General features: G+C 48.0%; 1 protein-coding gene across 2 annotated transcripts in view; it reads right to left on the bottom strand.

Moving 5' to 3' along the window:
• Positions 1 to 26,327, bottom strand: part of LOC104331265 (contactin-4) — a 354,067-nt gene extending 327,740 nt beyond the window's left edge. For both annotated transcript variants that reach the window (XM_075432608.1, XM_075432604.1), the window contains exon 1: positions 26,279 to 26,327. The gene's annotated coding sequence lies outside the window, so the exon portion shown is untranslated. The remainder of the gene's footprint in view (positions 1 to 26,278) is intronic.
• Between the last annotated feature and the right edge of the window lie 323 nt (positions 26,328 to 26,650).

Consider the following 26,650-nt stretch of genomic DNA (forward strand, 5'->3'; position numbering starts at 1 on the left):
TAAATTGCAGTGTAAATACAGCAATGCACAAAGATAATCAGATGGTTACTTGTACAATGCAAATTAATTGATAACAGGAGATTTACAATTGCAAATTAGAGCGCTTACATTTTGAATACCACCTTAGATGTTAGGTGTTGCCCTCAGCCCACGGCTGAGCTTTTTCCCCTCCAGTTGGGCAGCAGGTACCCCACGCTGGGATGACAGAGGGAAGAAGTAGGTGACAATTTCCTGAGTCGGCACATGCACCCTTTGCTGTTATTTCCAGCATAATTATCCTACATAATTTCCACCACTATCTGTTATCTGAAACATTCTCCCTGCTGCTGGCAACAGGGTACTTAGTTCTGATTAGCTTTGGAGAGAGAAATTTCCACAACCTTATCTTTCACCTGCATTTCTGATTCCCTCCCCTCTTAGCTCCATCCGGCACTCAATTTAGTTTCACTTGTGTGGCCGTCTACAGCTATAAACATAAATTGTCTGCAATTTTACGCCTTCAAAATCCTGGGACTTCTTCATTATTTCGCCAACACGCAGAAGGCAAATCTACCATCTATTCATAAAATAACAGCAGCGGGTGGTTTTGCTGCTTACTGGGATGTGTTTGTCCTTTTCTTAAAGGCTGCGCGTGCCTGTGTGTTTGTCTGCGTTATTCCAGAGCATCTGCCTGTTGCCCCTGGTTCCTGCTAGGAGAAGGATGCCTGCGGTCGCCGGTTGTTGATTTTCTATTGACTTCTGTTTGAGGCTGAAGGTGTTTCTCATTACTTTCTTATAATACAGCGAAGATACCAATTTAGCTACGCTGACCTTGTAATGATGTTTATTTCTTCTTGTATTAGAGCCCGCGTTGAGCATAAGTTTCATTACTTATTCCGTGTCTGTTTTGCGGATTTGGGATGACGTGAATTGGCTGGTAGTCTCGGTGTGGTCAGCAATCTTGAATCAAGTCCTGATTTTATCCCTGCTGTAACGAGTCCCAGGATTCTGAGATGCAGTTCAATTGATGGGACAGTTTTGCTGAAAAGCACCTGACCTAAAAGTCAGACCTCTGGCTGATAATTTAACTAACACTTAATCAGTGTCAAATTAGGCATTTATGTGGCAATACAGTGCAGCAAGAGAACAGTAACCTGTTCTTTGGTGTGAGCACTCAGAACATCACGGCCAACCTCAGCCGTTTAAAGCAGCTTTCAACATCAATCTGCAAGAGCCTAGATTTTTTGCCTTCTGGTTTATGACCCTTTCTTTTTCGTTGTATAATTAAACTTTTCAAACTTCATCCTGCAAATAACGAGAAACGTTATTTCAAGTGGAAGGAGAAAGTACACCATGCTGTGCCAACAGAAATAAAGAATTCCTCCTAGGGTTGTTAAGGCATGTACTGATTAAAACTACAACTGCACTCTGCAAAAAGAGGGCAGTTCAGTAGTCTAAATGGCTGAATTTTTATTATTTCCTCAATAAAGATAAAAATGGTGCCAGAAGGATTATTAGAAACTTAGGTCTCAATTCCCTCTGAATGAGGTTTTTGCACCCCGCCATGACATATGTCAGCTTCACAGATTTGAAACGGGAATAGATCCAATGGAAAGTGCATAAACACTGGACAATCTGGAGGAATTTCTTGCTTAAGTAGCACTGAATGCATCCATAAATGAGATCTTTAGGATTTTTCGGGTGTTCAGAGATACTGAATTTCAAGTAGAATTGTAATTTTCCGACTACTTTTTCCCTGCTGGTAGTCACGAAGATGCAGAATTATTGCAGGCTCACATAACGTGCCATTTTGTTATGATAAAAGTTGTTATTTTCAAATGACAACCACGTAACTCTTTTTTCTAGCAATTTATAAATCCAAATCAAATGCTCCAACAGCTTTGAAAATACTTTCTAGCGTGTGAACACTTTTCCCGTGCCACGCTTTTATACCACATCCCTCCAACCCAAGCAAGGCCTGATGTATCTCAGCACTACAGATGAGAACTGAACTAGGATCAAAGGCAGAAGTCTGCAGAATAGCAGAGGGAGAGGGGGGGCTCGCGTGTCTTGCCCTCCACACCCATCTGCAGTGAGCGAGGTACCTGTCAGCATGCAGTGAGATCTTCCAACGCTCACGACCACAGGAAAGGAGAAAGCTGAGAAGCAACCTGCTGTGAGCAGCACATCAGCTCACCTGGAGCTTGTTTTTGGCTTAGTATGGAAAGGAAAGGCTCACAGGCAAGGTGTGCTTCTGGTTTCATTTCCTTGAGGGGTGAGGTAGGAGACCCAGGCACGGTGGTCCAGATTACAAATGCTTTACTTCTGCGGTTGGTTAGCAGCTAGGTACGAACTGGAAATCTCTATTACATTTTTTGCTTACAAAATAAGAAATTCTCAGCTCTATGATCTGTAGGTCACACAGCTCGCTCGGCCATGTAACCTTCAGGTTAAACACGTGTGATTATACATGGCTTGTCAGAAGTATGACTGAACTAATTGATGGGAAAATCGTGCTGCACCCAACTGACCTTCTCATTGTTCAGACTAAGAAAAGGTCCCTGCAGAGCAATGCCAGCCGGCGCTTCAAGAGGGTCTTCAAACCTAACGCGGTATTTTACCGACACGCAGAGAGCTATTTCACACTGCAGTCACCCCTAACAGCATCCCGCAGCAGATGACAGACAGGAACTTGCCACCCATCACGGGGAGACGGCGCGGTAATCCTCGGAGAGATGCTGCGCCGGCAGGGTCATTAAAATGCACGACATCTAGCCTGGCTGCTATCAGACCAGCAGCGCACGGGAATCTGCTGCTGTAACCGGGAACATACTGGCTCCAACCTTCGTATTCACTGGGGATACCTTGACTACGTCGGGGTCGGACGGATTTCTTTCAGAGAGGGGAATGGGCCACATGCGCAGGGCTCCAGCTGGCAAGCGCCACGAGGAAAGGAGACACGGAAAGCATGCGAGCAGCTTTTTACAGCAAGTCCAGCTGAGAACGGGGTTATGATTTTCAGTTTGCAAATTATTAGTGTAGGCATGGGTAGGAATATAAAGGTTCCCTTAGAAAAGAACGGGGGAGAAACAGAGCACATTTTACTTATTCTTCAGCTCTATTATACTTTCTCTGTAGGAGGTGAAAACTGGCAATTACTCTTGAAGATGCACAGATAGGAAGATAGAACATAAATCAAAATAAAAAGAATATGAATGCATTCTCCAGTTATTCAATGGATATTTATTCAACCAAGGTGCTTGGGAGAGACTGTTATAGCAAGCCACACAGTACATTACGAGAAGTTTCTCCAATCTGCTTGATGTTACTTGGCAATCACAAGAAAAAGAGATAAAGAGAAGCGACTATATTGTAGGCAGCACACAATCCAAATAAAGCCATTTGGAAAGCAAAGGTCGGTGCTGGTCGGGCTGAACATGAATAGTATTTCTATAAGATGCAAGTAGTCCATAACAAACACACAGATGAATTTTAGGAACATTTATAACAGTTCTATTCTTGCACTCTAAGGGGATTTTAAGGGAAGAGAGGAAGACATTCACGTGGACGGTACATAATTTTAAAACCATATTCTTGCTCTAAAAAAAGCCTTTGTGTATTTGAAGGTCAGAATTCAGATGAACATGCTAAAATTCCTACTCATCGGGAAGAAACAAAATAAGTCCTGGGAAGCCCATTAAAAAAATATAATGTGCTTTTTCCTCAAGAATTACTCTGGAATTGGGTGTCAGGTATCTGACTTAATGCTCTAATGGTATGACTTGAACACGAGGGGAGGATTTACAGGAAATATCTTTTCCTTATCTGATTATAGAAGGAAACCAAAGTCTCACAGTCTGACACTCCAAGGTGGCTTGCTGTCAACCTAAACCTCCAAAATTAACTATTTATCATTGGATTAAAACAGAGCTCAGCTCAGCCACATTGTTCCAGCTCAAAGACTATCGAACCCCAAAGGAACAGACAAAAAAACACAAAGCCAGGCAGGAAAACACAGAGGCACAGAAAAGATGAGGTGACCTGCCCACTACTTCAGAGCAAGAAATACCACACCGGCCCCTCAGGCCAGTCCTACAGACACCACCGCTTTCCAAGGTACAGGCTGGAAACCGAGCCAAACCGAGCTGGGTGGCACTCGTTACCGGAACAAAACACCTTCAAGAACAATTTCTGTATAAGAAATGATTCAGGAGATTGCCAGCTATCAGGAAATCATTCAAAAAAATCTTTTTAGAAAGCCTCTCCTAACGGAAAATGCAGAAGCTCATCACGAGAGTCTCACTTTTTGAAAAGAGCAGTACAGGGGTTTTGTCGAGGCTGGAGCTTTGCAGATGTGATTTTATCTTAAAAGCAGGTCCTTGAAAACAACTGGGAGCACACCAAGGAGGCACACAGGCACTTCAGGGATCTTGAAAAGATATCACAGTCTATAGCAGGAGACAAGTTGTGAGAGCGGAGCGTGCAGGACCCGGTGCAGCACCTAACAAACACCCTGGCAGGGGCTGCGCTGGGTCTGTACATCCCCCGGCGTCTATGCCTTGCTCCAGACCTCCTGGAGATCCCAGGAGCTATTCCCAAAAGCAACCCAAAGTCTTTATACACCAGTTGCTATGCTTGTTTGGATTATATCCAACAAAATGAATTTTATTATTATACATTTTTTACCATGAGGGTGGTGAAACCCTGGCGCAGGTTGCCCAGAGCAGTGGGAGATGCCCCATCCCTGGAAACATTGAAGGCCAGGTTGGACGGGGCTCTGAGCAGCCTGATCCAGTTGGAGATGTCCGTGCTCACTGCAGGGGGGGTGGACTGGGTGGCTTTCAAAGGTCCCTTCCAACCCAAACCATTTTGATTCTATATATTATTATATATTATGAATTACATTATAATTATATTCAATGAATGAAAACAGCAATGTCAACAAACTACATACCCTCAATTTACAAAATCTACTGGCAGTAATTAAAAAGAATTATGTTAAAAGACCAAGGGAAATCCAGGGAAAATGGCAAGACAGTGGCACTTTTGCATTAAAAACTTCAGCAGTACACTTAGGCTAGTAGCAGAGCAGAAAAGGAGGAAATTTAAACTTTAAAAAGCTGGCTTTAAATTAAAAAATTAAAAAAATACTGAAAGTGGCTTCTGAGAAGAACTGTGTTGCCTACAAGCGCAGACCCTCGAGCCGGAGCAGCGGCCATGCCCAGGCACCTGCCCGGGAGCGCGGGCTGGGTGACAGGGACACAGCAGAGAGGGAGGGAAGAAAATAAGAGAGGTTTTCAAGCATGTGTAGCTTCTCCAACAGGATATTTCTAATGCAAATGTCTGGTAGACTGGGGACAGAAGCTGTTTTTTTTAGCAACAGGATAACTAAGATGAGATTGTTTATGCATGAATGCAGTATTACTGTGCCAAAGCAGCTAACAGTGAATTAATTCCCCTGCCTACCGATTTAACGGCCCAGGTCACAGCCTTGTCAGCTGCTCTCGCATGTCAGCGAGTGGTCTGCAGGAGCTGCTGCTCGGCGGGGTTTGTGCCATGCCACCAGCGTGACAGACAGCTCACGGGCAGGGACAGACCAAGTCTCTGCCCTGGTTTCCTCTCGGACCCACTGGCCCAGTCTGAAGGATGCAGATGCCCGTGCCCCATGGACCAAGCATCCACAGCCTGAGCTGAACGCTTGCAGAGCAACTGCAGCAGCTGGAATCATCTGCTCCTTCCTCAGCTGTATTGAGGAGCTCATACAATCCCAGTAGTCTACTTCCATCAGCGCTCGACTCCAGAATGCCTGGTTATATACCCGACAACCATTAAATAATAGACGCTGCACCATGTGCACGACGCTTGCACGGAGGGGGAAGCAAAGATCACGATGCATTGGCTTTTGGTGGTTTCTCTATCACTTGAAAAGGGGCCCAAGATGCCACCCCTCCTCCAAGTTTTTTAAAAAAAATCTTAATTGTTAGGCTTTTTCACCTTTTTTTAAAGAATACGAGGCGCTCCATCTTGAATACAGCAGTAATGTGTCTTTGCCCCAGACAATATGCAGCATGAAGGAAATTCAAACTGACACTATTTCAAGACAGCAAAGACAAACTGATTTAGTAACTCTGACAGGCATTTATAAGCAAAATAAAATGTGAATCTAATTTCAGCCTGCCGCACTGAAATAATATGCAACATGTTTTGATGTCATAACATGAATATTTCATATATGAACAGCATCTTGTTCGGTAGTGAGATGCTGCCAGACACCCGTGAGAGGAGGTCCTGGGAGACAGAGCAGGTTTAATTGCTATTTCTCAGTAAGCAACCTAAAAGTACAGTAACTTTTAGATCCTTATTGACTTCTTAACTGTTTGGCCAGATGTCAATATGTAAAAGTTTAGAAGTAAAAATCATGACCGAACTTTTCCTTCTAATTAATGGCTGTATTGATCAGCTAGGTTTTCCTCTTGCCTCATGTCACAAAAACCACTGGATTTCGGAAGGGTCTCTGCCAAAGAGGCATTTATACTCAGGGCTTGCTAGTAAAAGGCAAAGACTGAAGTCTCCAGCATGCTACCAGCATTGCTTTTCAGAAGTGCGCTGGCAATGAGCAGCCCAGTGAGCTAGGGCAAAGTTGGGTATTTACGGTCCCAAGAGCATTTTGTTTTGATTTGCATTGAGTTTCAAGGTTCAGCAGTTTAATAGCCAGCATGGCCACATTTTCATTTCCTTCATTTCAAATTTAGAAAAAAACCATCACAAGGTTACATCTCAAACGAGAAATCAATCCCAAATTCCACCTGGCAGTTAACCAAGGTATGCAGAAAATATAGTCCAGCTACTGCTGAAGTTTTGCTGAGTTTTGTTACAAAACATTTGCGCAGCCCTTGAAGTTGTTCAGTATCTTCTGGACTAAAAATATAAGCAATGAAAAAAAAATTGCACATAATTTAAATGACACTGAATATTCAATAATGGTAATGACCTAAATATGAGAAGCTCTTTGGTGCGTATTTCTGGGGAAATTGCGTTTGTCCTTGACCTTTGCTTACTCATTATTTTGTCTACACATAATTAACACAGTCATAGTATCACATAAATGCCACTTATTGATACTGTCCCAAGGCCAACTAGTTATCTAGGAAGAACATGGACACATTAACATTTACTGACTCATTTAGCTTCTCTTCCGCATTAAACTGAAGAAACCCATTTGTCAAATCACACAGAAATGTATATTAAACAGGCAATATTTAACAAGGTAATGTTTTAAATGCTGTCAGGCAGCAGCGACACTCATTTAAAGGGACAGCCCCTAACGAGAGTGGCAGCCATCCCACCCTGCCGTGGCACAACTGGGCCTGAGCACACCATCCATGGTACCACCTTGAGATTGCACTTACAGGTTGTAAACAGATATAATTTACTCTCTTATTTTTTACATTTTTTCTTATTTGGCAACAGAAAGTTGCTGTGTAGGCTGGATAAAAGCTTCGTACTTGTCTTCGGTCAACAGGACAAGAGGCAACGGGCACAAACTGAAGCAGAGGAAGTTCCAGCTGAACATGAGGAAGAACTTCTTCCCTCTGAGGGTGACGGAGCCCTGGCCCAAGCTGCCCAGAGGGGCTGTGGAGTCTCCTTCTCTGGAGATATTCCAGACCCGCCTGGACAAGGTCCTGTGCAGCCTGCTCTGGGTGACCCTGCTTGGGCAGGGGGTTGGGCTGGGTGACCACAGAGGTCCCTTCCAACCCTGAACGTTCTGTGATTCTGTGAACCGCATCTACCAAAGCCAGTAACATTCCCCCAGAGGCATCAGCTCAAGAAGGTCTGAGGTCATCCAGGAGCTCAGGTATTCACTGACACCACACAGCATCCTCACCTACACGTTGCTGGGGACCTCCCAGAGTAAGGCCAAAACCAAGAGCCTGGCAAAGGGGTTGAAGGAAAACGCACCATAATCTTGCATCCCCTTTTTCCCTCCAGAACACGTTCTCCGTTCTTCATGCGCGACTCCGCACTCCGGGCCACTCACCAGCGTTCGGAGCGTTTTGTGCACCGTACTTGACTTTTGTCTGGGAATTAGTTTGAAAGACTTTTGTAACGAATATCTGGTAAAACACATGTCAGCACTTTGGCAGGGATGGCAAGTTTTTAGTGAGCTCGAGTTAAATTTCAAATTGAAATTGGGCTAATTAATTACTTGAGATGGAACAAGAGCGGAATTTCAGCACACGACTAAAATGAAACAATGCGAAAAGCAACAACTGGCGCGATTCCAGCGAGAACAAGAGCTGAGAGCAGGCAGGGGAGGGGGGGAGAGCAGGCAGGAGGGGGGGAGAGCAGGCAGGAGGGGGGGAGAGTGGCAGGAGAAGGGGGAGAGAGCGGGCAGGAGGGGGGGAGGGCAGGCAGGAGGGGGGGAGAGAGCAGGCGGGGGGGGGGAGAGCAGGCAGGAGGAGGGGGGAGAGCAGGCAGGAGGGGGAGAGAGCAGGCAGGAGGGGGGGGAGAGCAGGCGGGGGGAGGAGAGCAGGCAGGAGGGGGGGGAGAGCAGGCAGGAGGGGGGGGAGAGCAGGCAGGAGGGGGGGAGAGGAGGCAGGAGAGGGGGGGAGAGCAGGCAAGAGAGGGGGGAGAGCAGGCAGGAGGAGGAGGGGAGAGCTGGCAGGAGGGGGGGGGAGAGCAGGCAGGAGGGGGGGAGAGCAGGCAGGAGGGGGGGGGAGAGCAGGCAGCGAGGGGGGGAGAGAGCAGGCAGGGGAGGGGGGGAGAGCAGGCAGGGGAGGGGGGAGGGCAGGCAGGAGGGGGGGAGAGAGCAGGCAGGAGGGGGGGAGAGTGGCAGGAGAAGGGGGAGAGAGCGGGCGGGGGGGGAGGGCAGGCAGGAGGGGGGGAGGGCAGGCAGGAGGGGGGGAGAGAGCAGGCAGGAGGGGGGGAGAGAGCAGGCAGGAGGGGGGGAGAGAGCAGGCAGGAGGGGGGGAGAGCAGGTGGGGGGGGAGAGCAGGTGGGGGGGGAGAGCAGGTGGGGGGGGAGAGCAGGCAGCGGGGGGGGGGAGAGGAGGCAGGAGAGGGGGGGAGAGGAGGCAGGAGAGGGGGGGAGAGCAGGCAGGAGAGGGGGGAGAGCAGGCAGGAGAGGGGGGAGAGAGCAGGCAGGAGAGGGGGGGAGAGCAGGCAGGAGAGGGGGCTGCAGCCTCCCACGACCGGGCGCAACGCACCGAGGAGTCACGGGCTCTCAGGGTGACACCGTGACATTTTCTCTCCTGAGGGAATGAGAATAACAATAAGATGCCAAACTGTGAACTGATGGAACCCGGCAGGCCCCTCACCAGTGCTTTAGGTACGCAGAGGTCCTGGGGATCAGGACTGCGGTACCAGGGCTCAGGGCTCCCCGGCCGTGGCCATGCACAAGTGTCCCCATGTCACATTCACGGGACGTGTGCAGGACCAGAGTGCAGCGAGAGCGGCTTCCCAATGGGAAGATGCAGAAGGCAATGCTGGAAATCTGTCTGCATCCTGGATGCATTGGTTAGGCTAAAGGTACGGCTCTGAAAAATCCGTATTAAAAGTTTACTGCTTCCAAGGCAGATTCTTTCCATTCAAGAAAAAACCTAGAGAAAAGGAATATACTATATGAGACACCAACAGGGAAAAAAATGAGTAAAGCAAGTAACTGCTACCAGGTTTTCACTTTGTACTCCTACAATAGAAGAAGGAACAGAAATGAAATATAACCGAAGAAAGAGGCAGGTGATGTAAGGAATCAATACAGAAATCACCAAATAAGCAAAGCTGTATGCTAGAAGAGGCCTCTCTGACAGATCCCACTGGAGGATATCCTGAGCATTTCGGCATCAAAACATAAAAAATCATAAGCAGCCCTGGGCAAATCACAGATTCTTCCCTGCTAATGTTGATTTAAAATATGTAAATGTATTCACTGGCTAGAAGGTGGGGATAATGCCTGTTAAACATGCAGAACAGTGACCATTAAAAACAATAGAACAAATACACAAAAGAAATCAGTTTTCAAATTTGATTTTTCGATGTTCACCATGGAAACCTCTCTCTAAGCATTATCATCGAGTTCAGCTGAAGAAACACAATGGGCAAAGTTTTACCCTCCTTTTTCTTTGTGTAGTGGAGGGCAGGATTTTCCCTTATGTGTTTTGCCAAAACAGTTTGAACTAGGAGTGTTTGTATAGCCATAGAAATAAACCCCCAAACTCCTCATAAATCGAAAATTACCCATTACAAACTCTCAGGTTCTGTTTTGGGGGAAAGCGGTGAAAAAGGCTAATCTGAAGTACAGCAAAAATGGATCAAGTCTGTGATTTATCCAGCCTTCTCTGCACAATATTCCTCTCTTCTGGCAGGACCTGCACAGAAAATACATCTGGAAGTGTCCCGGGTCTCTGACAAGTTACTGACAGCTGATGGATGGATCAAATCCAGTATCTGGAATACAAAATGGTACGGCTCAGAAATGAAGGGGATGAGTGACAGTGGCTCAGGAGATGAATGGACGAGGGAACCTTCACGGCAGAAGGCTGAATCTCCTCTTCCTTCATGAAGAGGATAATGAATGAGTTGACAACAGCAGGACTTAATTTTCAGCTATGAGTATTGGTCTTAAAAAAACTTTACAGCGCTTTTCTGTTTGTGTTAGCAGTGTTGTTAACATGTGGAAGGCATTTCAGACTTTACGAAACTCAAGCGTGACCGATGATAACGGGTGTCTGTGCCAACCTGCCATCGCGTCTGGGGGCTGGAAATGCCCTCCCAGATCAGCAGACCAGCCCACTCGTGCTACCAACACACCATCACTTGACTCCTTCCTAACGCCGTCAAGGTCACCTTAAAGGCAGTTTTATGATTTCTAAACAGATTCAGAAAGGGATAAGAAAGTGTTTAGACATGTGATGTGGCCAAAAGAGTAAAAGGATTTAAAAAAATGAGGGAGGAAAAAAAAAGCATTTTGGATCAAAGCATATGTTCTGCTAACAACCACTTTGTCCAATGTAGCTTTTAGAATTATTAACAATTTGGTATGCTTTACCATTAGTAAAAATAAACACTTTTACAAATTAATTCTCAGGAGTGTCCTATTTCATTGACATTTTCCACTGGAGAAAGAAATTGCTCGAAGGGAAGTTTCCAAAAAGCAACGCTTCTCTGGACTACCATGCATCGTTTTTTTCTAACGCAACTGCCTCTCCCCGAAGCCCAGCGTAACTCTGCTGTTTCCAGCACACTCCTATTTTCAGCTAATACATTTAGCAATTCGCAAAAGGGGAATATGAGGAGCCATCCAAAACAGACATGCATTTCCTGCTTGTTTTTCAACAAACTAATTTGACTTTCGTCCATATCCTGCCCGTACAAACGACATCCTTCCAGTCTGGAAGAGCACGGTACCATTTAGCAATCAGAACGTGGATGCTCACTGTCTGCTTCTGCTCTTTTCTGGCCTCCATTTCCCTTTTCTTCTCAACTTACCCAATATTTGGGTCAGTAACTTTCAATTCTCTTACTTTTTGCATTGTCTCTCACACACTGACAGGTGTTATGGGAAAGGCATATATTCGAGTTGTATTATTAATTTATAAATATTTACAAAAATTACACAGACAGTCTGCAGAATCAAAATACCCTTGGGATGGTTGGCGCACTTAGTTCACAAATACTAATGACAACTTTCCTCCCCTCCCTTTTTCAGATTATATGTTTAATTTAAAAGGATTCTTTTTTTCCTACCAGAGCACCCAAAAAGCCTGAACAGAAAAAAAAAAAGGTGTTTGGCTGGAGAGAGGGAAAGCAGGATGAAGCTAAACAAGTTATTTTTTCTGGTCCCAAGTTAATCCTGGGGGAAATCAGTGCAATTCAAAAGGCTTTTTTTTTTTTTTCCCCCCAGTTAAACTTCTAAGTCAGCTCGTGTTCATCTGAAACTCAGTTTACTTTAGAAAGGCTGAAGAAATAAAGCAGCCCATCAATTATTTAAAGTGTTGGGCCCTGATCCTGTAAGGGCTTGGGTGCACCCTCAACTTCATCACAGCCTTAGAGCCGGAGCCTTCCACAGCCAGAGGCTCAGTCAGTGAAGTGGCTGGAAAAGAAAAAGCCAGAATTGGCTTTTCCAGCCGAAAGAGCAGAGTCCTCCCGGGCACGGACGAAGGATGCTCCGAGCAGTCGCATCCAGACCCGGCTGCTCAGGGCACGGTCCCCGCCACCCCGGGGGCCCCCCGAGCCCAGCCACCTCCACCAGCAGCCATCTCAGAGCGGGGCCAGAGCCAGACAGCGGGGTCCCGGCGTGGGCTAACGAGCGCCGAGGGAGGGGTGACGGCCCCCCGCAACCGCGTGGCCACGAGCCAGGCCCAAGGGTGGCTGAGCCTCAGCACCGGCTCGCGTCCAGCCTGCAACACCCAGGGTCCCCGGGTCCTTTCCAGGGTCCCCGGGTCCTTTCCAGCAGAGATGCTGAAATACAGATGTAGAAACTCAGAAAACACAGGTACATATTTAATATATATATAAATATACCATGTTACACAAAAATAGAAGTATAGACAACACACATGATCTTTGTCCTTACAAGAAGGGGATTGCAACGGAGAAATGCGTTCTTCTGTTCCACGGTATTTAATTAGTTACTAAATTTAGGTACTGTCGGTATAGTTATGGAGGACTCACTGCAGTTGGATTTAAATATTGCATGATACTTTATATTTTACACACTACTAATGGATGACATTATGTTAGTATAGATATTGTCAAGTATTTCTATGCAAATGCTTAGGTCTACTCATAATGTTTTACACAGCTAAAACAGATCTGATTACATGTTCAAAAATATACTTTCAGTCCCAGGTACTGGTAATTTTCAAGCAAGCATTCAGAGAGACGCCGAACCCCATGCAGCTGGGGAGGACTGACCCAACGCAAAAACACAGGTGCAAAAATAATTAAATCTGTTTTAAGCATAAGACAGAGTTATGACGCAGTCCATGGGGGATAAGAAAATAAGTCAGTGTCAAAATCTCTCCTTTGCCATAAACTTATTATTTTTAATAGCTCAGTAGCCTAAAATTCAATGAATTTCAGTAGAGCTTACTAGAAACTGAAGTGCCTAAATATCATTGTATCTCTGTTGTTCACCTCTACTAAAAGAGCACACAACCAGCTGAGGAGAATTCCACAAGGACAATTAAAGATCTGAAATTTTAAGTCCATTCAGAGATGACAGTAATAAGGGTCAAATAAGTTCTCAAGTTCGATACAAACTGCTTCTACATCAAACCACAGAACTTCTGTTTTCTCCAGAAGACGCTGGGCTTAGCTATAGTCTGGCCTAAATTTTTGGAGTCTTATTCAAAAGCCACTGAGACGGACAGTATCTGCCATTTCAGACTCCTGCAATTTGTGAAGGATTTTGGAAATCCTTGAAGAGCATTCCTCCACCTTCTCCTGCTTCTTTTTTTTTTTTTTTTTTTTTTTATTTAACTGAGCAGACTGATGCAGACCCATGTACTTTGCAAGATCTGTGCCACGGTAACGTATGGGGCTGACATCCCAGGTCTGCCAGAGACAGAAGCTAGAAAAATGTGACCCTGAAGTTTATGTTTGACAGATGGGATTTTCCAGGTACAGAACTGTGTTATCTCTGTAATATCTGAACTCAATTTAAGTTTGATCTATAAGATTATTTTCATTTCAACCCCTTTGGACACTTGCAACAACAATATTTTCCTTCTCCCTACACAAATCTAATTTGCTCTTGCAGTGCAACTCTGCTTAGAAAGCTGTTTAGTGGCAATGTTTCAGAAATATGAATCAAATTTTCTTGAGTGAAATAAAATTAGCTATCCAGGAAAGGATAATCCACTTTTCAAGGGGCAGCGATTCCATATTTTAGGTAATGGTTCTAAAACACAATAATAATCATAATAATAAAATGGTTCTGAGATACAGTGTGTGCCATCAGAGGAAGCAGGCTATCAGGGGTAGCCTTGCTGTCTCTGGATACACCGGGAATGACTGGAAGCATTAGCTGCGCCACAAAACTGTTCACCACAAATCTCAGAATTTCCTGACATGTTAAAATAAAGGAAAAAGACATGAGTGTAACAGCGGAGGGTTTGGTCCTGGGGCTGGTCTGGATCTGGAAACCGCTCCGGTGCCAGGTTAAATGCTTTTATAAGAGGATTTGCAGGATCTTGCTCCCCGACCAAACCAGGAACACCTGCGCTAGATGTCTTCTTCGGGCAGAAGGGGGGACCTCCTCCCCCCGCACCTCCTCCGCAGCCAGGAGGATGCTCCCCAGGATGGAGGAGCACGATGGTCCTGCTAACCGCTGCCAGCTCCTCCTGCCCCAGGGCAACAGAGCCTCTGTGGCAGCAGACCCACCCACAAACATGTTTTTCAGCAAGTCTTCCTTGGATTGTGCTGACAGAGGTGAAGCATCCATAATTCAGTCTTCTATGGGACGTCTTCTTACTGCTAACTGCATGAGCAGCACTGCATGAGCCATGGCGTGAATGGAGCCACCGAAGCAGTAAATGACAGCAGAGTCTGAGTAGAGGAGAAAAGAATTGAAAGGAGGAATTTTCTTCATGGCCTTTTGCAGGTTTCTTGCCATGCCCCATGCCCTTCTCCATTTTTCCATCTCCGCTGTAACTCCTATGCCTTTCCTCTCCCAAAGCAAGGAGGCAACAAAGCCTGCAGCTTCCTTAAGCACCTTCCAGCTTCCTTAAGCACCTTCCATCTCCCTCGCTCCTGCTCAGCACAGACCGGTCACACAGAGGCAGGGCCTCGGCGGCACGGCTGTGTATACAGAGAAGCAGATCTAAAGTAATTAAACAAACAGCAACACAAACATTGCACTTCTGTCCATTTACACTAGCTACTGCAGAGTGGGCTCCTCCATATAATGTTTGCACAAGAGCTCTGATGTATCATTTTCTCCACTGTGAGGACTCTATTCATACCACCCCAGGTTGGCCAACGGTGTGCTATTCAGCTCCACCGCAAGCTTCCGCTTACGCAGGATTGAACAAACCAGAAGCAGGTATTACTGAGCTATTATCGGCATCTCTTGCCACATGCTGTCCAGTTTCTAACTTCAGTGGTCCAGAAGATCGAAGCAGAAAAATAGAAGAGAGAGTACAATCATGCGGTACAGTCGGACTTCATACTTACACACTGGAAAAATCACTGGCTGACCTTGGAACTTGCTCTTCAAATGAAAGAATCAAGACTGAAACCAAACCAAAAAACCCCAAACCCAACGTCCCTCGCCAACAAACCAACCCACCCCAATCTGAAGGTAACAGAGGAGCAGCAAGTAAACCCTCTTGACCCATGTCATGCGTGCAGCTCCGTGCAATGCCATAATCCCCACCCACTCAAAGCGTGTTGGGACACCACCATTTCAGTGCCTTAAATCAGACAGTTTCAAACATGCACCTTCTAGAGTGCGCTTTGCTTTTTAAAAGACCATATTAGCCACGAAGCTTTGCTTTCTGGAGAAGAGCACCTCCAGCTCACACACAAACCTGTGGTGAGAGCAGGTGACCTGGTTTCTGGTGGGTTTCCCCTCCATGGAGCAAATGTGGGTGTACTGAACTGCTCAGTGCGCTGCAAAGCTGCTCTGGGCAGCTGACTAACCTGCCAAACAAGACAGAGTCTTCCGGAACTTCAGAAGTGCAAGTTCAGAGCTCATAAAACTGCCTGATGTGACCAAAAACATGCAGCGGCAGTATTTAGCCGCTACCCAATTCTGCACATTTTCCGAAGCTCTCTTGGTGCGGCTCAGCTGCAGCTTCAAATTTGCTTTCTCAGGCATTGCTGCATGTTTAACTTCTAAGCCCTTGAGGGTGATTGAGCCCATTACGAAACCAAACGTACCATCAGCTCTCCACGATGAAGTGCTAAACAACTCCAGTTCACACCCAGGTTTCAGGAGCTGCGGGTCATTGCCAACAGGCTGACCCCACCCTGCCCAAACAACACAACACCAGCTGAACAGCCAGTTTAGAGCATCACCTCTCCTCATCCCATATTCTTCAGCTATGCCCTTGCCTTTCAGCACGCCCAGTAATCTGGCAACGAAAAGCAGACAGGAACCTTTTCAGGAACTGGGTTCATCTGCTGGTAAGGGGGTGGAACAGGAAAAAAAGGGTAAGAGCAAAATCAGGGCCAGGAAGATGGGGAGCTGCAGCCCTCCTATGGCCAATAGTCTAAAACGTGACAGTTGCTGAGGATCCTGGAGAGATTCCTGGTTTAAAACAGCCTGCATGGCCTCTCTGCCAGCCCAGACCAGACTGGAAGAACCCATCACCTGAAGCTGCTCAAGTACCCCCTCGCAGCGCACATACCTTTCCAGGGGCAAAGATCACCAGCGATGGCATGCGGTCTGTGAGCGTTACTGGACATACCGTGCTCACAGCTTGAAGTTTTCTGTTGCAGTGTGACATGATAAAATTTAGAGCAGATGAAACCTTCTCAGTCAAATCTTTTTTGTCCTATGGATACACTCTAAAAACAAATCTCTGTTAACAGAATTGCATCATGCTCCTGCAACAGCTAACAAGCTTCCCCCCCCTCCTTTGAAGTCATTCACAGTGAAGTACCTTCAAGAGCAAAACACACCAGTCACAGCCAGCTGGCAGGAGGGCTACGCTTTTAATACCGGTTCCAGGGATGAAGGACACGCCAGCTCCTAACCCTGCACACTTGTTGCAGAAAGCCCTCGGCCGGTGAGACCACACCGTTCCCCGCCTGCATTTAGCTGAGCAAGCGAAGCCGGGAACCCATTAATTTGCTGCGTGAGTTATGGTTCCCTGCAACACCTTTTGTTCACTGTCAAGGTCCTGCAACAATGACGAATGTGGCTACATTCAGCCCCAAACTCTAGAATTTGATATACTAAATCATTCTAGATATTAAATGTCTCGGCGATAAGCCTCGCAAACGCATTCCTCCAGAGCCTACACCTTTTGCTGTACACCAGGCAGGAGGGACTCCTGACATAGTCCCCTATTGCTTCAGGGAAAATTATGCAGCTTGGTAGTGTTTTCGCTCCCAGGAAACCAGAATCCCAGGAAAATTCACACAACTTCCAGCGGCTACTAAAAGAAGCTCCAAACCTGCCTGAATAACTGAGGCAGCAGAAGGCAGTTCGGGGCATTAGGAGCTCACCAGTTATTCCTATTATAATAGCAGTAGCCGTACATGCATATAAAATCTCCACTTATCCTAGTAAATAAACAGAAAAGACTGCAGCAAAACAAACAAACAGGGGAACACACTCAGAATGCTTAAGCAGCAAGCCACAGGCAGGTTTTTGGTCTTACTCTTCTCAATCTCACTATTAACCTTTTTTTGTTTAAAAAAGATCTCCTTCCTTCAGCCACAGCACATTGAAGTCAAGAGAACTGAACAAATTTCATCTCAACTAATTTGTGAAGAGTATGTAGCTTTTCAAAGGAATCCTAAACCAAAACAGATTAACGCATGAACAGGGTGGAACAATTGCTACTTCATTTTTAATTTCTCAGAAATCACCATCAGATATATCATAGTGGTTAACACCGGAAAGATTCTGCAAGCTTCATAAACAATAGAAGTATCACCCATTATCACACAAGTACAAATTAGTTTGACCTTTCCAGCTTTCTCATGCTAGGCTTCCTTTTTTTCCACTTGACTAGAGAAAATATTGAGTCAATCCATGTCCTGCGCTCATCATTTTCAGGTGCATTTGACCAGTGTTTCTTGCCCACGTCTGCAGTTAGAAGAGACCCATCAAGCACTAAATTCACCCGTGTATTCTCTGACTCGAACCAGCGCGTTACTCGTGCTCCCTGGGAAGGACTCAACCTTATTGCTCCGTATCTGCTTTTCCCGTCTCTGCCTCGTTGGTAAAACCATGTGTGATGTGTTCATTTAATATTCATTGTGGGAAGCGGTGGCAAACAATAGCAAAACCCTGTTGTGGCAGCAGAGATCAGGGAGGGAAGGATGCTCAGTGCCTCCCGTCTGCCCTGCCCGTCTTTCCTGCCCACAGACCTCATCCCTACCCGCCAGAAGACACCAGCTTGATGCCCACCGAAAATGGAGCTGGCAAAGCAGCCAACAGATCTCTTCTGCCACGTGGATTCCTGGACCAGACCAAGGCTGAGCTACCCTTAACAGACACATGTCCATCTCCAAAAAGCCTTCCTGCAGGTCATCAAGTAGGAGAACTGCACACAGACTATCCCTTCTGCCACGCGCCTTTCGGGACAGCTTCTCCGCACAAACTGTGCGCTCACGGCTCATGGGCACCCATTTCTGCAAAGATTAAAATAATTCTTCATGAATAATCGATGCTTTTATCAGCAAGTCTGGCCGCATTGGATCCAGCAGAGGAATCCTCTTGATCTCTTGTGTTGATCTTGTTGGGTGAACTCTCATGCTGAAACCAAAGGAGCTGGGGAGGAGCACAGAGTGGGTGACGCTGAGCAAGCCACAAAAAAACCTTACTGGTCAGGCAAAATGTAAGAGCACCCGCTGCACCAGGCTGTGTAAGTACAGAAGCATGGAATCAGTAAGGTTGGAAAAGACCTCTAAGATCATCAAGTCCAACCATAAAGCTGGGTAACCACGAGTATATAAAAGCGGTGGGGAAAAATGAGAGGTAAACTGAGAAGTAGAATGGCTTTGTGGGTCAACGGAGAATCACAACACTGAAGAAACACGTCAAGGCGGAAAATGATGCATTTTTGTACAGACTCCTCAGAATCAGATGGGGACAATCTTTTCAGCAGAGACAACAGTGACAGGACCAGGGGTAATGGTTTTAAACTAAAACAGGGTAGGTTTAGGCTGGATATAAGGAAGAAATTCTTTACAATGAGGGTGGTGAAACACTGGAACGGGTTGCCCAGAGAGGTGGTGGAGGCCCCATCCCTGGAAACATTCAAGACCAGGTTGGACAGGGCTCTGAGCACCCTGATCTAGTTAGCGGTGTCCCTGCTCGCTGCGGGGGGGTTGGACTAGATGACCTCTAGAGGTCCCTTCCGACCCAAAGCCTTCTATGATTCTATGATTCTATGAATCAGGAATCCTGAGAAACTCATACTGGAGAAACTGTGAGTGGGGTCAATCTGCACTGACAAGCCTGCAAACTGGCACTGGCTCTTTCCCAGGCCGGCATAGAGGGGTGCGCTCCCAAAGCGCCGGGGCTGGCTGCGGGCTCTCCCGACCGGGAGGGATGTGCTGCAGGATGCACTGCGGGATGCGCTGCGGGATGCGCTGCGGGATGCGCCGCGGGATGCGCCGCGGGATGCGCTGCGGGATGCGCTGCGGGATGCGCCGCGGGATGCACTGCGGGATGCGCCGCGGGATGCACTGCGGGATGTGCTGCGGGATGCGCCGCGGGATGCAGCGGCTCCGGTGATGCGCGGGTGCTGCGGGCTTGGTGCTGCCACCCTGTGGGATCGGTGTCACTGGTGGCTGTGCGTGTCGCGCTGCTGCACGCTCTGCTCACAGCACGCCTGCACTGGGGAAACCAGGGGGGCTCTGAAGTCCAAACGAGCTGTATCCAGAAAGCGTAACACACTGGAATATATTTGAATATTTATTCAGGAGTAGGAATTGTTAAAAATATGGTTTGGAACAAAAAGGTTACTGAATTCTGGCCAGAGTAAGAACAAATATTGTAATTCAAAATAATTTGCATGTGGAAGTTAACGATCTGATGTATTTACGGCACTCACATTTACACATGCACGTCAAGGCCTGGACTGGAATCCTGTTTTGTCCCTTGCTACGAGCTGATTCTGTTTGAAGCTACTCTTCTGCTGTACTGCATATTTCATTCATTTCTACTTCCAGCTATATATGCACAACAGAGGGCATTATACATCTCCCTAATTGAACAATACAGATCAATTAAATATGAAAAGTCATTCTTGGACTAAAACCCTCTTAGGCAAATGTTCTGCTCTTATGCTAAGTAACTCTTTTAAAAAAGCGAGGAGTTGAGTGCTGTTCAGAAGCTTTTTTTTTTTTTTTTCCACAAGACTGGGAGACAAAGACCAAGAAGATTCATCCATTCATTCATGACAAGAGGATAGAGAGCTTTTGCCTCCATTTCACAAGAGCAGGGTAGTAGTGATAAAAAAAAAAATCTTATTTGATGAAAGCTATTCAGCGCTCTGTGCGGGAGGTGAAGAACCCTCCTCCGCTCGGCGCTGAACATGCCTTTCAAATGCCTCTCGTAGGTCACACCATTAACACGAAGTACAGCGCTAACAAATAACACCACAGAAAAAGAATCGCGTGAAATGAATTTATGCACCAGTGATAGCCCACCAGCTACAGGTTCCTCCTGCGTTTGCTGTATTAAAACATGGAGGTCCCACTAAAGGTCCAAGGGGAGAAGATCCAGCACATCGCCCCAGCAAACAGTTCACACTCTTGATGGTGTCAGAAGCCACGGTTTCCATGGGTGGGCTAAGATGCCCCTGACAGCAGCACAGCACTCTGGCAGTTAGCAGGGATGTTTAGTATGACATTGACTCACCAAAACGTGTTCTTTGCTAATGTACAACCTGTCCTATAAAAGATTATTGACTTAAACCTGGTACAACCCTACAGCTAAGTTACCAGAAGAATCTGGCTCAGATATGAGCCTAGGACCATCAGTCCAAGGAAGGGAAACCTGCCCGACAGCAGCTTATGGGCTTCATCCAACCCCTGAGGTCAGCCGCTAGCTCACAGGTAGCGAGTGGGGTGAGACTACCAAGAGCCTGAGAAGAACAGACCACGGCTCAGTCAAAAGATGGGCATGGAAAATGTGGGAGTAAGCACAGCGAAGGGGTTTCAGCAGAATTCAGTTTTTCTACTGATTGCTCATTAACAGAGCCCAGGAAGGGGGAGACCGCCCAAACCCTGGCTATGGATCAAACTGGAGAAAGATCTCAGCTCAAGATTTTACAGGTACAGCTAGAAAGATGTGAAAATGGGAGATCGGAACCATTAACATACAGCCCGGGTGCGGGGAAAGCAGCGCGCACCGAATAACCTCAGCAATCCTGTGGACTTTCACAGACGGCCGGTTGGGTTTTCACACTCCTACTACTGGAAGCATAGGGATGGAAATATGTTGTTTGTAAGTCTTCCCAAATAATACCCTGCTGTCTGCATAAAAAGAGTTTAATAAACCATGCACTTAAACTTTGGTTAAGAAAACACCGGTAGGTTATACCTATTCAGTACTATTCAGATTAAATTACCATTTGTAATACAGGTTTCTTCCATTACAAACACAAAGTATGCTATTTGTTCCCTTTCTTGGTCTAATTGACTAAAATGATCTGCTAAACCTTATGTAGAGTGGGTCTAAATACCACGTCTCTTCATTGGCTAAGTGTTTATATAAATATATTATAAACACAGATTTTATCCAAGGCCAACAAAGATCTTACACTGATAGAACTTCTAGAAAAGTGAATCAACCTGGAGTCAGAAGCAGCTCAGGACTAACTTGTCTCCTGAACAGCTACCAAGCGCCAACAGCTGTTGGAAACTCTTCCAGTAAAGACATCTTTGGCCCAAGATCTCCCTGGTCTCCTACACAACCCTCCACGGCATCAAGTCTCGGCAGCTCTGGCCGCGTCCCCTTGGCTGGGTGCAGCCCTCCATTCTCCCCCCACCAGCCACCTCAGAAGTACGTTAATTCAGGAGATCCCAGGAGATGCAAGTGGTGACCAGGTCAGAAATTAAACTGCTCCTGAGATGCAGGGACATTGATGGAGGAGTCCTTTGGACTGTGCTACTTGTGAGCAAGGACTGCAAAGGCAGACGTGCCATCGCAGCAGGGAGTGCTGTGGTATTTCCCTCCTGGGTTAAAAAAAACACAGAGAAAGCTAACCCTAACACTTGGTCTATCAACTACATCTTGCTCTGCAAACAAGAATGGGGAAAGCCCACGTGAGATGGTTAATAACAATTGTGTCCACCAAGTGAAGTACCATCATGGTACTTTCAAACTTTAGCACGACGCATCTTAGGAGAGCTTGGTGTTGGATATATTGAAACTTTTATTCATTCATAAAGATGTTTGGTCATATCTGAGACATCTCCAGCAAACCTTCAAGTAGTAGAACATCAGCTGCTGATCAAATGGGATCTTATGGAAGGATTACTAGAAGAAACAAATGTCGCAGAGCCACATTTTTGAAACCTTGAGCTATTTAATACAATTTAAAAAAAAAATATCCCTGTGCAGGCAATCTTAAATATGTAATGGTTGTAGATTACTTTCTTGACTCCCCAAAACATGGAATAATGCAGTAAGTTATCACTCACCTTACTGAAGTCCACACCCTGATACATCTACGCTGTAACTGAGTACCTCAGCAAAAATCCCAATTTACACTGAAGAGTGAAAATGTGCTCCTTACGCTCTAGCTTCCTAAATTTGAATGATGCACATGACACTCACTAGATTAATTGTTTTCAAAATGCTTTGACCCTGTTTGTCCTGAAGGTCTGACTTTCAGTGATTTAACCCAGCAATTAAAAAAAAAAAAAACAAAACCTCAACAAGTCTTTCTCTTTCTTGGTGTCACGCTGAAACAGATTTTTATCCTGCAGATTAAGATAGAAAGTGATTGCCTGTATCTAGGGAAAAGCCAAGAATGAAGTTATTTCCCAAGTACAACACACGCAGTACTGGAAACCACTGTTTAGTGTAGGAAACACTGTTGTCTTGGTTCGTAACGAAATGGGAACCTCATTTATGCTAAGACTGCAAGCAGATTTGACGCAAGAGTTTTTGTTTTAACATCGCCTTTTTTGGCGGATGACGGTAGGGGACAGGGAACAGTTCTGTACTCGCATGAAACAGTAAATCAGTTGGTTGTCATCACTACATATTTGCTTTGCTAATAATAAAAAGAATGAATCACTATTGTCATGATATTCATATTTATATTTGAGTAACCACTGCAGCAGACAACAGCAGAGATGCGTGCAAGTTTAAATCTCGGCAGCACGCCTAGATGAGAGCTTGGGAGCTGACATTTGTGGATTTTGTGTGATTCATGTTACTTTTCGGGGTTTGTGACCACCTTCCCGTCGGGGGCTGCGCGTCGCTCCCGCGCCGAGCCGCAGGCTCCCCGTTTCTGCAGGAGGAGGGGAACTCCCACCTGTTGCACCAAACCCTCTCCACACCGAGCCCCATCCTCTGCGTCACGGCGGGGCTGAGCAACGGGTCACCAGCAAAACCAAGAGGAGCGTGCGAACGGCTTCTGCAGGGACGGTACCAGGTCATTTCAGGCCACAGACGGGAGGTGTGGGAAGAAACCCCAGACTTGCTCTAATCTAACACAGCTAAAAATAGACCTGCGATGATTTACGAACTTTCAAACGCAGCAGAGTATTTTTAAGCGATGGCATCTTCTCCCGCATCGCCCGCAGCCCGGGAGCTGCCTGCACAGCGCCGGGGTCATGCCCACCCGTGCCCCCGACACAGACCAGCCCCGGGGAGTTGATACCTCCATCGTGCTTCACCAAATAAAATTCAGAAAGATGAGGAGAGAAAATAAAAGCACGATCCAGCTATGTTATGTTTAACGTCTTTCCTTCCACTCTGCCTTGTCTTTGCCTCTGATTTTTATTTTTTATTTAATCACACTGACTACACAGAACTGTCACACAAAGCCAAGTCCCCAAACTAAGACAAACAAGTTACGCAGCACCAGAATGTCTATAAAATTACTCTGGAGTTTTGCATCTGTGGTAGAAATTGCACAGGAGCTTAACTACTACACCTGTTTTCTTAGCGGTCCCTGACGGGGCAACATAAGCTTGTGTTTGAAATCAGTGTCAATCCCAATAAACATAAAGACCTGCATATCAACAAGAAACTTTCACGCATGAGGAGGTGCAAGTTTGGGAACTGAGGTGGGCCCTCTCACCAGCTGCTCGCTGGCTTGCAGCACTGCAGGTTTCCCCTCTACAACAAACACTCCTCAGCTGACGGTTAAAAATCTGCGCTGGGGAAAGAAGCAACGGAGGGATTAACGCTGGAACTACAACTGAGGCCTCCCCAGGGGAGGATGGCCGTGGTCTCAGAGACCACCCATCCACGAGGGCTTGTGCCACACCACGGCCGAAGCTGTCCCCGTGGCCCGGAGAAGGGGACACGCGGCCACTCATCCCCTCCCACCATCCCCAGGACACTAAAGGCACACTTGCCCCTCGTCCGACATCCACGGTGACCGCAGGCAAGAGGCTGAGGAGCTCTGGACACCACTGCCAACGCATGTGAAGTCAGGGTTTGAAGGCAGTGTCATTTCAGCATGTAAACAGTAAACATGGTAAGGGAGAAGTGAGGCTTCTTGCAAAGGTAAGCTTTTCTGCCGCTGTCATTCACCTCCAAAACATCTATTTTGCCATCACGCCGAACAGAACAAGCTAAAAATTCTGGGAACACTAGAGAAAAAATTCTGGGAACATAGGCTAGCAGTGAGCTTAACCCCACTGCAGGAGATAAGGACAGGAAAACTTCCCAGCGGCCGGAGTTTTGCCAGGACCATTCAACTCCAACCAGCCACAGGCACAGCCTGCTTCGCTCCAGTCCTCCCCACCATCCCAGTGCCGCCTGCGGGCTGGCTAAGACACGGGCACCTGGGGCAGCAGACCGGCACTCACAGACACACGCAGACCCAAGGTTTTGGTGCAAAGGGTTAGTTCCCTCGGCGGGATCTGACGAGACGCCTCCTGAAATCGAGCAAAACCTCGTCAGGCGTATTCGGCTCTGCCCAGGGTTCGGCGCAGGAGGGAGAGGATGCTGCACGCCGGCGGAAGCCATTGTCTGAAGCAGGCTGCTTTGGGGAAATTAGCGGCGTGTGGACCCCTGCATGAGGCCGTACAGCGAGTAAAAGAGGGATTAGCCACATAAAGTAAGTCCTTTTGGTATTAGATTAAAGAGGGGAGGTGACTTTGAAGGATTATTCAAGAGCCGGTTAAGCAGTTTCCAGGGACTTGCAAACAGAGGGTAAAACCGCAAGCTCCTCGGGTCCAGAGAGAAGAAAACGAAGCGTCCTGGCCAGGAAAGCGGCAGAAAAGGCTTGTGGAGGACCCACCGGGCTGGTCCCCAGCGCAGGGCCCCATCGCCGCGCTCCCCACGCTCGGCACCGGCCGTCGCGCCCCAGGGGAGCGGCGCGGGGAGCCTCGGGGTGCGGGAGCGTGGGCTGGGGCACCGCACCGCGCTCCCGGGACGGGGCTCCGGCAGCCGGGATGCCGCGGGGACGGGCCAGGTAAGGGAGGGTCGGGGAGGGTCCGAGGAGCCCGACACCAGCCTCTGCTCTCACCTAGCCGACGGATGAGCTGGGATGCAGCTCCTGAGCTCAAACCGCGCAAACAGGAGGGTGTGCAAGCGCCAACGCCAAAGCTGACTTCTCTCCACCAGCAAACGCTCCCCTCCTTCCCCGCACCCCAGGGTGCCTCATCAACATGCTGCCTCTTAATCCTTTGCCCACGCTAAGCCAGCGAGGGGAAATGAACACGCTGCTGCAAGACATCAGGCTGCTGTACCGAACCCTCCTCGCAAAAAAATAAACCCACAGAAACACACAAAAAAACCCCGCTTTTGCTTAGTCTAAAAGGTGACGGATAATTAGTATGTAAGATACAAACTATTTCCACTTGTTATGCAAGCAGTGTCGTTTAATTCGTAGTTTAGAGAGCAAATCGTTCCCGTCTGGGATGGATAAATAACCCAGCCCGCTGCCTTGGGCTGCTGGCAGCGGGGCAGCGACGGCGGCCGGGGGAAGCGGGAGCAGCCCCAACGCGGGCAGGGAAACCCGGCTGCATCAGGCAAAAAGTTACGCGGGAGGGAGCAGCCCCCCCGCCGGCAGACGGACCCACGGACGGAGCCACGGACACCCAGCCCCGCGCCCTCCACCGCGCTGCCCTCTCCCCGCGCCGGCCCCCCGCTCCGGGGGAGCTCTGCCCGAGCCCGGCACAGCCGCCCCGCTCCGCTCCGCCCGGCCGGGAGGGCTTGGCCCCGCATCCCGCTCCGCATCCCGCATCGCGGGGAGCCCAGGCGGGAACCGCGCCCCGGCTGCGCACCCGCTTCGACCCCCCGCAACCCCCTTCCTGGGGAGCCGCGGGCGCTCCGCACCCACCTGCGCTCTCCTTCCACTCCCCCACCCCCCCCGCCGCAACCGCTTTCCTTATTTATTCCCTTTTTTTATTTTTTAATTTTTTTTTTTCTTTTCAGACCTGCCTCCCTCCTCCCGGTGCGGAGCCGCGCCGCGGCTTACCTGGGCGGGTGTGGGGGGGGCGGTGGGGGGGACACACACGCACATGCCGGGCTCCGCGGCCGCTGCCCGCCCGCCCGCCCGCCGTCCGCGGCAGCGCCGAGGTTGCGCGGCTCCCGCAGCAGCCCCGCGGCCGCAGCATTGAGCCGGGCGGGCGGGCGGGCGGGCGCCGCGCAGACCCCACCTCCCAAACCTGCGCCGTGCGCGGGGTGGGCGGGCGGAGGGGCCGCGACAGCGCGGACGCCCTCGGCCCTCCTCCTCCTCCTCCTCCTCTTCCTCCTCCTGCCCCGCAGCGCGGCCGCGCAGGGGGCGCGCAGCGGGAGGGACCCCCTCCACCAGGCATCCCCCCCCTCCACAAGCTCTCAGTGTGCTCCT

Source organism: Opisthocomus hoazin, chromosome 11, assembly GCF_030867145.1.
Source record: "Opisthocomus hoazin isolate bOpiHoa1 chromosome 11, bOpiHoa1.hap1, whole genome shotgun sequence".
Taxonomy (NCBI): Eukaryota; Metazoa; Chordata; class Aves; order Opisthocomiformes; family Opisthocomidae; genus Opisthocomus; species Opisthocomus hoazin.